Raw genomic sequence first — 12,361 nt, forward strand, 5'->3', positions numbered from 1 at the left:
CTGTGCTTTAATCTACTTCTACAGGCACGAGAGACATCTTTCTTTTACCCCCCACCCACTTTTGTTGATTATTATTATTATTATTTCTGTTCCCAGTAATTCCTACTTTTCAATTTATTTCACAAAACATTTTGATTTAAACAACAGCCATCACCGCAAAAAGGAAATCTGCATAAATTTTTAAGAAAATATTTACCTGAAAATTCCTTAAGGATTTTTGTTATTATAAACTTCCTTCTGAATTCACACACACACACACACACACACACACACACACACAGCTGATGCCAAGCTTCTTTGGTGCTTGGTTCAAGGCTAATTACTTGTTGACTTCCATTTTCAGTGATTAGATATTGTTAGATGATTCTCCTTGTATACAAAAATTTTCTTTCCTTTTTTTCCTCCCTTGCCCATCACTCCTTTTGACTTTTTGGGGTTTTATTTATTTTTTTTTTCGTTTTGTTTGTTCCCCCCCCCCTCATCTTTCTGTCTCCTGCCTGACATCGTCTTATTACAGTTTATCAAACGCTACACCCTTTACCGTTTCGACACCTGTAAACACTTGAGTATGCTATATGAAATGTACCCCCTGCTGTCAACCTGTAGTGTCAATGTTGCCAAAGTTGGAATAAATGAGGATTTCATATGAAATTAAAAAAGGAATTTTTTTTTTTTTTTCCCGTATATTGTTCTTGTTAACCTCAATTGGAATTTGAAATCCTTCTACCTTGGTGGTGTTTTTTTTTTTTGTTTTTTTTTTTCCTTCTTGCCAAGGTTACTTTTGTTGTGTTTTTTGTTAATATTTTTGTCTTGTTTTAATGACCTGTGTTTCTTGTCTCTCTTTTGAGCGGCAAATTCGTCTCCACTTCATTGGCCTTTGCCTTTCTCTAATTTTAATAACAACAACCCATCTTAAAACAATATTTTATACTTCTCTCTAGTGGTGTATCTTAAACATTTCCATCGGCCACTTTGATATTGTATTCTCCTCTTCCTCCTAAGTAGGGGCCATTACATGACTGTCTGTCTGTTACATGAAGCACACACTCTCCCCTCCTCCTCCTCCTCCTTTACATCTCGCATCCAGCAAAGTGATATGTAGAACAATCTCCAGCCTTTGAGGATTCGCTTAACGTCCCCGATCAGGGCAACATTAGCTCCTCATTCTTTGAGTAAGATATTTCTAGAACCCATGAATCTCAAACCACCCAAGATATCTAAATTATTCCATTTCTAATCCGCTCTTCTCATTTGCTACATTTTTTGATTTTCTTTTTCCTTTTTTTTTTTTTCTCTCCACTTGAGTTTTTTTCTTTTTCTTTCTCTTCAGCCTCTCTTTGCGAGGTTTTGCTAACTTTCTGGTTTCTGATGCAGTAGAAGCTGAGATCATTCCCCTTCTCATCCTCATTTTCTTTAATGCTAAAAAACTACTCCCCCCCTCCCCAATGACTCTGTTGAGGGTTTCATTGATTTTTTTTTTTTAAATTTTGTGTTAGTGACTGATTTGTATCGTTAATTTCCCATTACTCATTGAGCAGACTTTATAACGAGGTAAAATTCACGACTTCAATGATGGGATAACCTGTATCGCACAAATGCCAGAAGGCAAGATTATACAATGTTTGTGATAAAAGTCTAGATGAAATAATAGAGAAAGTACTCTAGTCTGTGCTAGTTCAAATGTTGCTTGTCTCTGAGATATTAACATGGAATTTGTAAAGAGTTTTATTTTAATTTATATTGTGAAACCAGGCACAAACTTGACCGTGCGTCTGTGAGCATATGTATATGTGTGTGTGTATGCATGCATGTTGTTTGTCAAGTATTTCTTGTTGACAAACCTTTTTGATAGGAGGTGTTTAGGAGTCAACTACTGTCTCCATGATGACAATATTTTAAAGCTCATACCTAATATTCTCTTGCATACATTTTATATATGTTCTATAAACCATAACACTCAGACTCTCTCTCTCTCTCTCTCTCTCTCTCTCTCTCTCTCTCTCTCTCTCTCTCTCTCTCTCTCTCTCTCTCTCTCTCTCTCTCTCTCTCACACACACACACATACATGCACACACACACACACTATTGCCAGCCACCAATGCCATCAGTAGAAATCTTAAAATACACCCTGAAGATGTGAAAATTTTAATTCCTTGCCAGTTATTATAAGAACTTTTAAGGAAACTATTTTCAAAGACTCCAATCCTGTTCAAAACGCTTAGTGCAGCCATCTTTATCTTTGGCTCATGTTAGTGGTGATGATGATGATGTTACTGTTTAAAGGAACTTTCCCAAATCTCATTTAAAATTTTCTCCTGAAATATATTTAGTCACAAATAGCCTTTAGTTTTATAACTGTTAACTTGCAGAAATTTAATCTTTTTGAGTTTTATTGTTAACGAGGAAAAGCATAGATTGATGGCCATTATTAAACTAAGCTATACTGGTTCTAAAATGAGTTTTGTTATTTCATAACAATGTCGCTGAGTTGTTTGAATGTTTTAAAATAAAATATGGATGTGTGTGTGTGAGTGGTGGCAGTTACACAAATTGTACTTTTTAGTGCAGTTGAGACAATCTGCACCAAACGTGTGCAAGTATGCAACAGGAGCAGTGACCCTTTTTCTTGAACCTGCAGTCACATGTTTAGAGGCTGGCTTTATCTTTGTGTGTTGGTTGAATAAAGTTTTTCTTTTTTTTTTTTTTCCTTTTAATTTGAAGAAGAAACTAAAATATGCCCATGTGCAAAATGTAATTTGGTCAAGCTTATTGTTTCGGGTGACTTATTTATCAGTAAATGAATGCATCTGATGTATAAAGCCAAATTTTTTAGCTGCAGCTTTCTCTCAAAAATTCCCCCACCTCATCCCTCTTTGATTTCTCTCTATTTTTTTTTCTTTTAAAAACTCCTGTTAAATACCCACAAGCTGTGTGTGCAAGCTGACCACTATATAGACTGGTTATCATTCACATGAAGTGAGGGACAACATGGCTTCCCCATGTGAAGATACCATTTGTAGAGGTTCTTACAGAAATAAAAAATGTAAAATCTTTTCTCAGAGATTAGAACTATTTATATTTTCATAAATTCTTATCAAATAAACATTTTAAAATTTTACAACCAAATAACTTTTAAACAGGTGTGTTTATTTTTAGTTAGTTGGGAGAGTATGGAACCAACTGAAAAGCTTCGTTATTTTTTAAGGTCCAATTGTAGTGTAACTACCTCCCATTATTTCTGAAGTCCTTAAAATAGCATGAATCTGGAACAAATTAAATTTTCTAAACAAGATTTATAATCAATAATATTTCATCTGCTTTCCTTCCCCCCACAAAATGGGAAAAAAAAGCTTTAACTGCAAACCTTTAACCCACCTTTTTAGTTTCCTCGACACAATTGGTCTTTCTTCTACCCCCACCCAGCCTGGTTCAACCAGTCAGAATTCTTCACATTTCTAGAATATGCATTTGTCTTTCACTTCAAATTGCTTACTAAAACGGTCGGCAGCTGAATGATGACTAGTCATATAAATATATATGTGCAGATTGTTGAACTGCTCTCTTCCTAAAAACCGGTGTTAGCTGGCTGCGTGCGTCAGTTAATCATACGCACAGACACATATACTTACACATCTCCATTCGCACAGACAAATACCTATCACACACACACACACACATATTTGAGCTTGTCCGTGCTTGATTGTGATGACAGATTCAAATTAAGAGTGTTTGAGTGTGGCTAAGCCAATAGTGGTTTACCCATTTGTGAGTGTTACCACTCTACATCCTGGTTAGGAATAGCAACATGCTTGTACTACTCAATACAGATCCATCCTGTAAATTTCTCCAACTTTCTGTCTGTATAAAAATTATTAAAAAGAATAAAAAATATCAAAAAAGATAACTGGAAAAAGCCCACTTAATATTTTGTTGTTACATTCTACTACTGTTATTAAAAGTAGCTTCTGATCACATGTTTTTTACTGTTCCCTGCTGTACTCTAGTATTTTAGTTGCTACCTACTTTGGCTATTCATCAGTATATTTTAGTGAACTTTTGTTTATTTGTGTGTGTGTGTGTGTGTGTGATGCTTATTTTATTTTCAGATACATCAATACAGTTAGACTTATTTTAATGTTCCTATTTGACTTTTTCCTCTCATCACAAAACATTTTGTACATTTTTAAACATTAAACAATAATCACAGGGAAGCTTCCTGGTCATAAAGAAACCAGTCTTTTCTAATAGACATTAACACAATCCTTCATTCTTTTGGCTGCCTGGGTTCTTGTTGTTGTTTGTGAGGGCAGTTACCAGAACAATTACCAAATATTCTATTAGCAGTTATGGTTTCTTACATAGGCTCAAAGAGTGAAGTTAGAGGGTGACAGAATATGGACTTGTGAAATTGATGTTGTTCTCAAGAATATTTGTGATGGGATTTAAGGTGAAATAGTTCCAACAAAGCATTAACTCATTTGGCCAAGAAACTATTACCAATCAGTTGTACCAACATACACTGGAATAATACCAATAGTTATTCTTTTTCACAGGCTGTTTTATATATTCCACTTTGAGATGTCACTAATAATTTGACACTTTCTCTACAGATAACTGTCAGTTGTTAATTAATTACACCGTATGATAAGGTTAATAATAATAACATGTGGTGGCACAAATTTCAAGTTCCACCTTCACTGATGAGAAAGAATCATTAGTTTAAAGAAAACAACCATTCATGTTATCATTTTATAGCTGCTATTTTCAGAGGTTATTTTTTTTAATGCTACCCTAACCTAACCTCAAATATGTTTGGGTGAAGTTCTTGAGACTTTTTGGTCATTTTCTCCATCAAACAACTGAATCAAGTTTTCACAGACAGCCCTTAACTCTGCCACTCCTTGTAATTCTAGTTTTTTTTAACAATACTGAGATGGTTTTCTTACTCTTTCAATTCCTTATGATCTTTTATTTTTTTAAATACAAATTTAAATAACTTAAAGATATATTCACACATAAATTTTATTACACACTGAAGCTATTTACTATAACATACTAAAAGAATTTCTTTTTTTTTTTTTTGTCTCTTATTCCAAGGTAATGTTTCCTAAGCATTCATAAGTTATTTGCTAGTTTTAGTTTTCTCTGGGTTTCCATATTGTCATTTTCTTCTTCCTTTGATCTGAGATGTTTGGGCTATCATACCAGTTCAATCCATACTTGAGATGCTTTGCTGAGGGACATTTTTACTACAATGCTTTTAGACAATAACAGATTAGGATTAGGGTTTTTCTTTTGATCCAGGTATTTCAGTTTTGCTTTGAGCAAAAGTTATTCCAGAACTTTTAACTCTATCAGTATGGAATGGTATAATTTTTATTCCTCTTAATATTTGTGATGTTTCTTTGAAATACTATTCAATGAGAGAAATCTCTACGTCGTTGCCCAACCTGCAAGAAACAGCAGTCAAATCTCCCTCTGAGAAAATGGAAGGGATACATGTGTGTATGTTAAACAAAAGCCTCAGTAGCATTGGTCTATTTGTGGTGATTTTTCAAGGATTCAAACTGTGTACATATATAGGTGTGTTACACACAACTATGTGTGTGTAGGATGGAAATGCTACTTCAAACCCAGTTTCTGAATTCCACCATTTGTGCTCCTATTGAATGCATTGAGTTCTTACTGATTCCTCTGTTTTGTTTTTTTTTCTTTTTCTTCTAAAATTGCTTTTGCTACAGAATAAAATTAAGGCAAGGCCATATAGAATTTCCTTGTATCAATTTAGTTTCAAAGCTGGTTAAACATTCTATGGTGAATCTTTATAAACTAGTTCCAGTTTCACCATCTATTCATGCTACCTAATCCATTTCACCAGATGAATTACGTATATATGTCCGAGGAAAATAGCCTGAGTTTGGAAGTATATCTTAACATGGAATTTACCTACTGCCATGTCTTATGACAAAACCAAAACTTAAAAAGTACATTTTAAATAATTCAGTTTTGTAATTCTTTCCAATCTTAGCCATGGAAACATAAATCCTGCCTTTGTATTTCATGGTCGATGCTATTTAACATAGGTTATAGAAACTGTGATGATTAAATCTAACCTTATTATTGTTAAGATATTCCAGGGTTTGTTTTTTGTGTGTGTGTGTGTGTGTGTGGTTTTTTGTTTTGTTTTTTAAGAAAATCCAATAAAAATTCTTAACACTTGTTCTGCAAGATTTCTAAGTTAAGGCAATGGCATTGGTTCTCTTTGGTTCCCCTCCTACACTCACACATATTTGCCATTCTGCTTCTGATAGCAATGGGACAAGTTTTTCGGTTGGTTTAAAGTGCCAATTTATCAATATATCTGAAAGTGACTGGATAGTTAAGCATTCATTAAAATAACTGCCAATATGTTCGTTAAGGGCAGTAATTGCAAGTAAAAGCTTTTTATCTCAAGACTGGTTTCATGTCTTTTTCAGGACAATAGAAACATTTGAATTCTGCAAAACCATTCCATTGTTTAACATCCAAAACCTAGATGTAAATAAGTTTCAGGAGGAACTACAATTAATCACTACAGCCATATGAAAACTGCTGAAGAAACGATGCATTGTTCAAAGTGCTGAGTTATCAAGTTGTGAAGGAAAGAAACATAAAAGACACAACTTGAATATGTCTTCCATCAATATTGCGCAACAACTTGTATTTAAGTGTGTTTGATTTATGCTCCGTGCCTTTATAACAGTTATTATTCAGTTCTGTTTTAATTGTAGGAATTGATGCTTCACTAGTGAATAGGTGGGAATCTGTGTTGTAGCTTGACTTAGAAAAAGTAGACAATTCTTCCTCAGCACCCATTTAAAAAGGAGAAAAAAACCCAGATAATGTAGTTCCTGTACTTCTCAAAATGGATTACTCAGTGTGGGCTTAATCAGGATTACCTGGGGTTAAACAGTCTGCTATGTATGGACTTGTGGCGAAATCAGCAGGGTTGCTTTCAATTTGTTTATTTGATTAAATCAATTTGATCTGCCTTAAAAGACTGGCATGAATTGATTTAATGAAATCTCTTGTGCTTGCCTATGTTAACATGATTCTATGGCAATGTAGAACAGAAAGAGACTTCCTTAGTTTTGCTAGAGAAAGGATAAAATGCATCTCATACTCTGTAAAGGGATTGGTTTTAAGGTCATCACGCCATACAAGATGTGATCCTCCAACTGCATCTAGTTGAGTAAAACTCTGAAGAAGGGGAATTGGCTGGGTTCATGCTAATCTAGCCACGTGACAGCATGGGAGAGTAGGCGTGTGATGATTATGGCTGTTCATTCAGTGTGGGGAAATTCTGTGCATTTCTCTTGTCACCCAATGATTACAAACTAAAGACAATTTCTTCTGTTAAAGGACGTGAATAAACGACCTAAAATGTCTTTGTCTTGTAGGAATCTTAAAGATCCTAGAAGAATCGGTTTTCTTGAGTCTCCTCTCTCGTTTACAATTCAGTAATGTAACAATAAAAACTCTACAATACAAACCATTCACTAATGAAGAGTTGTTAAGCCTGGTGCCAGCCGTCATTGAGCAGACCTATGATGATATACTTCCCAGCCAGGACCTACCCCAACTCGTAGTTGGCTAAGTGCATCTGGGACTACATTCTCAAATGCATCCTTTATTTCTAGGCAACTGGTTCATGATTAACTGAAATTTATTACAGCTTCAATGACTTAAACTGATTCACCCAGGTAACTATTTAAGCGAGATGAACCGTCATTGAGGAGAGTTAAATTTGGAGTCTTGTACTAATTGAAGGTACAGATGTCCCCGTTTTTGTTGGTGCATCATTTTATTAACGATTAGAATTGCTTTAGAAATGTGAAGGGTAAGATGCTAGATTTCACACTAACTTCGTTGCAAGAAGAATTAACGTTTTATGAACTTCACTGGTAAATTATTCCACACAGTTTCATTAATTTATTTTTTAAACGGCTCTCTAGGAAACGGTATTAAGCAGCTCATTTCGTTATGATCCTTTTATCTAAGACTTTGGTTTTAAATACGAGTAAAAATTAAAAACCTGAACAAAACTACAATGTGACAAGTGATGATGTTGTATTTCAGTTAACTCGATGCTTTAAATACTGTTACGAAAGGAAAGGTTGACCACACTTTAATAGTGGAATGGAATGTCAAACGATTCCGGTAGACATGGGTTTAAAATCTTTCGAGAAGCGTTAAATAGCAATACGCTGACTGTTTTATTCAGTCGGCAAGTTTCGTGATAGTACAGCACGACAGCCCAGGGTCATGAGGTTAAAGGTAGCTGTTTAATAAATGGAAAGGTTGCGAGCAGGGGAGACAATTATGGTGTGACTAAGATACTTGGGGTTTTTGTTGATGGCAAGTTAGGGTTAGCTCCCATGAAAGAACTGTTTTGTTGACATAAGGTTATATCAAGACTAGAAACTATATTTTAGAAAGACATTAAAAAATCTTTTTAGTATCCAGAAGCCTTTTAAAACATTGAAATTACCAAATTTGAATATAATGTTTGTGGAGTGATTCATCCACTAAAATGAAAAATAAATTAATCATTGTGATATTAAATATTGTCAATCAATGAAATTTAAGATTGTTTTATGCAAGTTTTTAAAAATGAATAGCCAAACTTCCATGTTCCAAAACAGGTTGAGGTTGAAGCGTCTGTATACTTGCCATGCTTGAAGTCTGATAAAATGTTTTGTGCTGCTGGGAATATTATGTTTCAGGTGTTGAGTGACTGAAAGACACAATCACATGACACTGTCGGTTCTGGTCCAGTGGACATCATCAAAGCCATTCCAATTGCGATCATATCATTTTTGCATATCAAGAATTCCATGGCTGATTGGGTTAATCCTTTTGTAACATGGATTTGGCTGCTATTTCAGGTCAAGCAATCATAGTGAGGCAGCCTCTTTGGTTTGTCATCATTTAACATCCGTTTTCTATGCTGGCATGGGTTGGACAGTTTTATAGGGCCCAACGAACTACATCAGGCCCCAATGTCTGCTTTAACATGCTGTATAAGGTTGGATGACCTCCCTAATGGCACCAACTTTACAGTGTGTATTGGGTACTTTTTTCAAGACTGAACAATGAGATTGGCAAGTAACATTCAAAACAAAGGCAAGAAAGGGAAAATCCCTCCCATCTAAGTGTGTCTGAGATAGGAGGAGGAGGTGGTGGATTTCATGTGAGGTGTTGAAGGTTAAAAAGTACGGCAGAAAGGATAACAAGCACAGATGTCTTTCTGTGAGGGAGATGCATAGCTTTCCTGCAATTATGGGAAAATGTGTGAGAGTAGCTAGCAGGGAGACCATAAGTTAGTAAAGCATACACACAAGGTCCAAGAAGGGGAATCTAATGAATATAGACAGAGTTTCAGACAGGAAGGAAAAGGTGGGTCATTTCACTAGGATGTGGAAGGAGAATGACAAAGCAAGTTCACCTTCATCATTTGAAGCCAATTCATTTAACTTCTGGTGATCCCCGAGAGAAGCTGAACATCACACTTGCTAACGTGTGAAAAGATGGTGCCTGCTGCCCCATAAACGAGTTGCATGAAAGAAATATGATTAATAAGGAAGGCTTTTGTCAGAAAATGTTTTACTGATGCAAATAAACATGAAAATCAAATGAGTGAGTAAACAAATAAAAATTAATTAAGAAAATTTATATTCAGGAAAATAAATCAGATGTCAAGTATTGCAAGGTTAAACATTGAATTGGGACAAATGTGACCAAAGATTTTCAAATTATCAGACAAAATAAATTAGTTGCTTATTATTTTGCAAAACTATGATGTTTAATGTATTTTGTTTAAATCAGAAAGACAAAGGAAGATAAACAGGAATTTTCTCTTTGTTATCAAAATATGGAAAAAAAAAAAAAAATTAATTTTTTTTATACAGTATGTAGGCAAATACTATTTTAAATACCTTTTAAAGTTCATTTCCCGTAAAACAGAAACAATGATCTCTCGTTTAGTGGGAGGTGTGTACAAAACTTTTATTACAAACATTAAACGTAAAAGTTGGAGTGAAGGACAACAGTCAAGGTTTTATAAGGAAGAAATAAATCACAAAAAATGCAATTATAAAATTAAGAGCGGGTGGGGTGGGGGGTGGGGGGTGAAAGAGATATCAAACAAGTAAAGATGATTTATTTCAAAATTTGTGAACTTTTATAATTGTTCAATTGGATTATCTAAAGATGTCTAACATGCATGGCTGATCCAGCAAAATTTCAAAAGCATTGTTATCAACCCTGCATAAAACAGATTTAAGGATTAGTTATGGCCGATTGAATGAACTTCTTGGAAGATGCAATACATACACATCTTCATTAAAACTGTGTCTTATTGTAAAGAATTTTGATTTAAATAACGACAGTGCAACAAAGTATAGAGCAACCTGAGCTCAGTGTGGACGTCACGGGTCCCTCAAGTACAGAGTTACCTCAGCTCACTGTGAACGTCACTGGTCCTTAAAGTATAGAGCTACTTGAGCACACTAGGTACGTCACTGGTCCCTAAAGTATAGAGCTACCTTTAGTTCACTGTGTATGTCACTGGTCCCTGGCTATTGTATTATGGACCCCTTAAATTGCTATTTTACTCGAATATACCATCATAACCATTGCATGTTTAAATAATCCTATTTTTATAATTAATTTAAAAAGCATTTCGTGTATTTATTGCAAATAAATTTTAACAAAATCTTATGTGGGCCCCTGAGAGTCATGTACCCCCCAGTTGAGGACCATTGGTGTTCCTAAATATTTATTTATTTACCCATATAAATACACTGAAAGAAAGATAAGTACCCACATAACAACAAGCTTTAAGTATCAAGTCTTGAAATGACAGACTTTGGTAAGCAGAAAGCTAAAAATCAGCAACCTGTATGTTTTTACGCATTTTTCTCCGAATTGTTCAATTTTTAAAGAATCTTCGACCATCATCAAACGTGGAAGCATCTACAGAGTTGTCTCCCATGCTACTTAAGACCGAAGATGTTGAATAACATTGTTTCATTTTTCTTCATTGCAAACTTAGTTACTCTTGTAAATATCAAAATGAAGCATTAGAATCCGATAAAATTCCCAGCCCAAATCGTTAAACCTTTTATCTTGTTCTCATAAGCTTGAATCCACTTTTTGAAAAGTTTGTAATGAAGTAAATAGTTGAGGTAACCATAATACGGCGAATAATAATAATAATAAAGTAGATTAAAGGAAAATAACTGAAGTGGACAGATGGCAGTGTTTTAGAAACTACGCGCGATTTTATTGGCATTACGATCCTCCAAAAATACAATTTTTTAAAGTATGTAAGAATCATTTAACACTACATAAAAGGAGTCAGGACAGTTGTTGAATAGTCATCACTAGGTCTGTTCCTTTACTCCTTTATGATTGTGGCAATGCTGGAGCACATACAATAAATTAGTTTAGGTCTGTGATTAATAAATTTAATGTAATGAACCTGAAAGACTTGAGACTAAACTGAAATGAATTAAGAGTGACTGATTGTTAAGAGGTTTTGAATGGCGAGGAATAGCTTCAATGTTCTGTTTCAATAATGATTGCAACAGTTTACATTTATAGAGATGATGATGATGATAACTCTATAGATGGTCGACGTAAAGTGTGGTGTGACCATCTAATAACGACTCAGATCTGAAGGCTGGAATAATACACGTAGTGTGCCAGTGAGAAAAAGAAAGGGACACAACCGAGTAGAAGGGTTAGAGACAGATTTATTGATAAGTTAACATGTATGTGTCTGTGTGTGCGTCATGTATACACAATAATAGACAGGTCATCATAAGAACAAAGTGTGTGTGTGTATGGCATGGATGTACAAAATAACAACAATGAAGGAGAACAGTGAAAGCGCCTATAATGAGAAGTTAGACGATGTAATAGAATGGAATTGTTCTCCGACCTACAACCAACTTTCCAACATGTATAAATACAGTACCCAAACTCAATTCGATCTCTTTCACCTCATTTGCTTGGCGCCTGCCCAGAGGAGCACTTCAGTAATGACTTGTCATCGTGGGACTATACAGCTTTCATCCTCTCTACTCAACACAGAGAGGTAAATTCTTTTATTCTTTCTCTCTCCTTCTAGAAGTCAACAAAATATGAGCTTAACTACCTACAAAATGAACTTGAGAACTAAAAATAATGTGTACAACAACTTGAAGAAATTGTATCTTATATTATAACGACAAAGTAAAGGACATATCAGCTATTTTCTTCCTCTCATTTATCTGGTGCATATATATATATATATATATATATATATATATATATA

This window comes from Octopus bimaculoides, chromosome 18 (genome assembly GCF_001194135.2).
Source record: "Octopus bimaculoides isolate UCB-OBI-ISO-001 chromosome 18, ASM119413v2, whole genome shotgun sequence".
In the NCBI taxonomy this organism is placed as follows: Eukaryota; Metazoa; Mollusca; class Cephalopoda; order Octopoda; family Octopodidae; genus Octopus; species Octopus bimaculoides.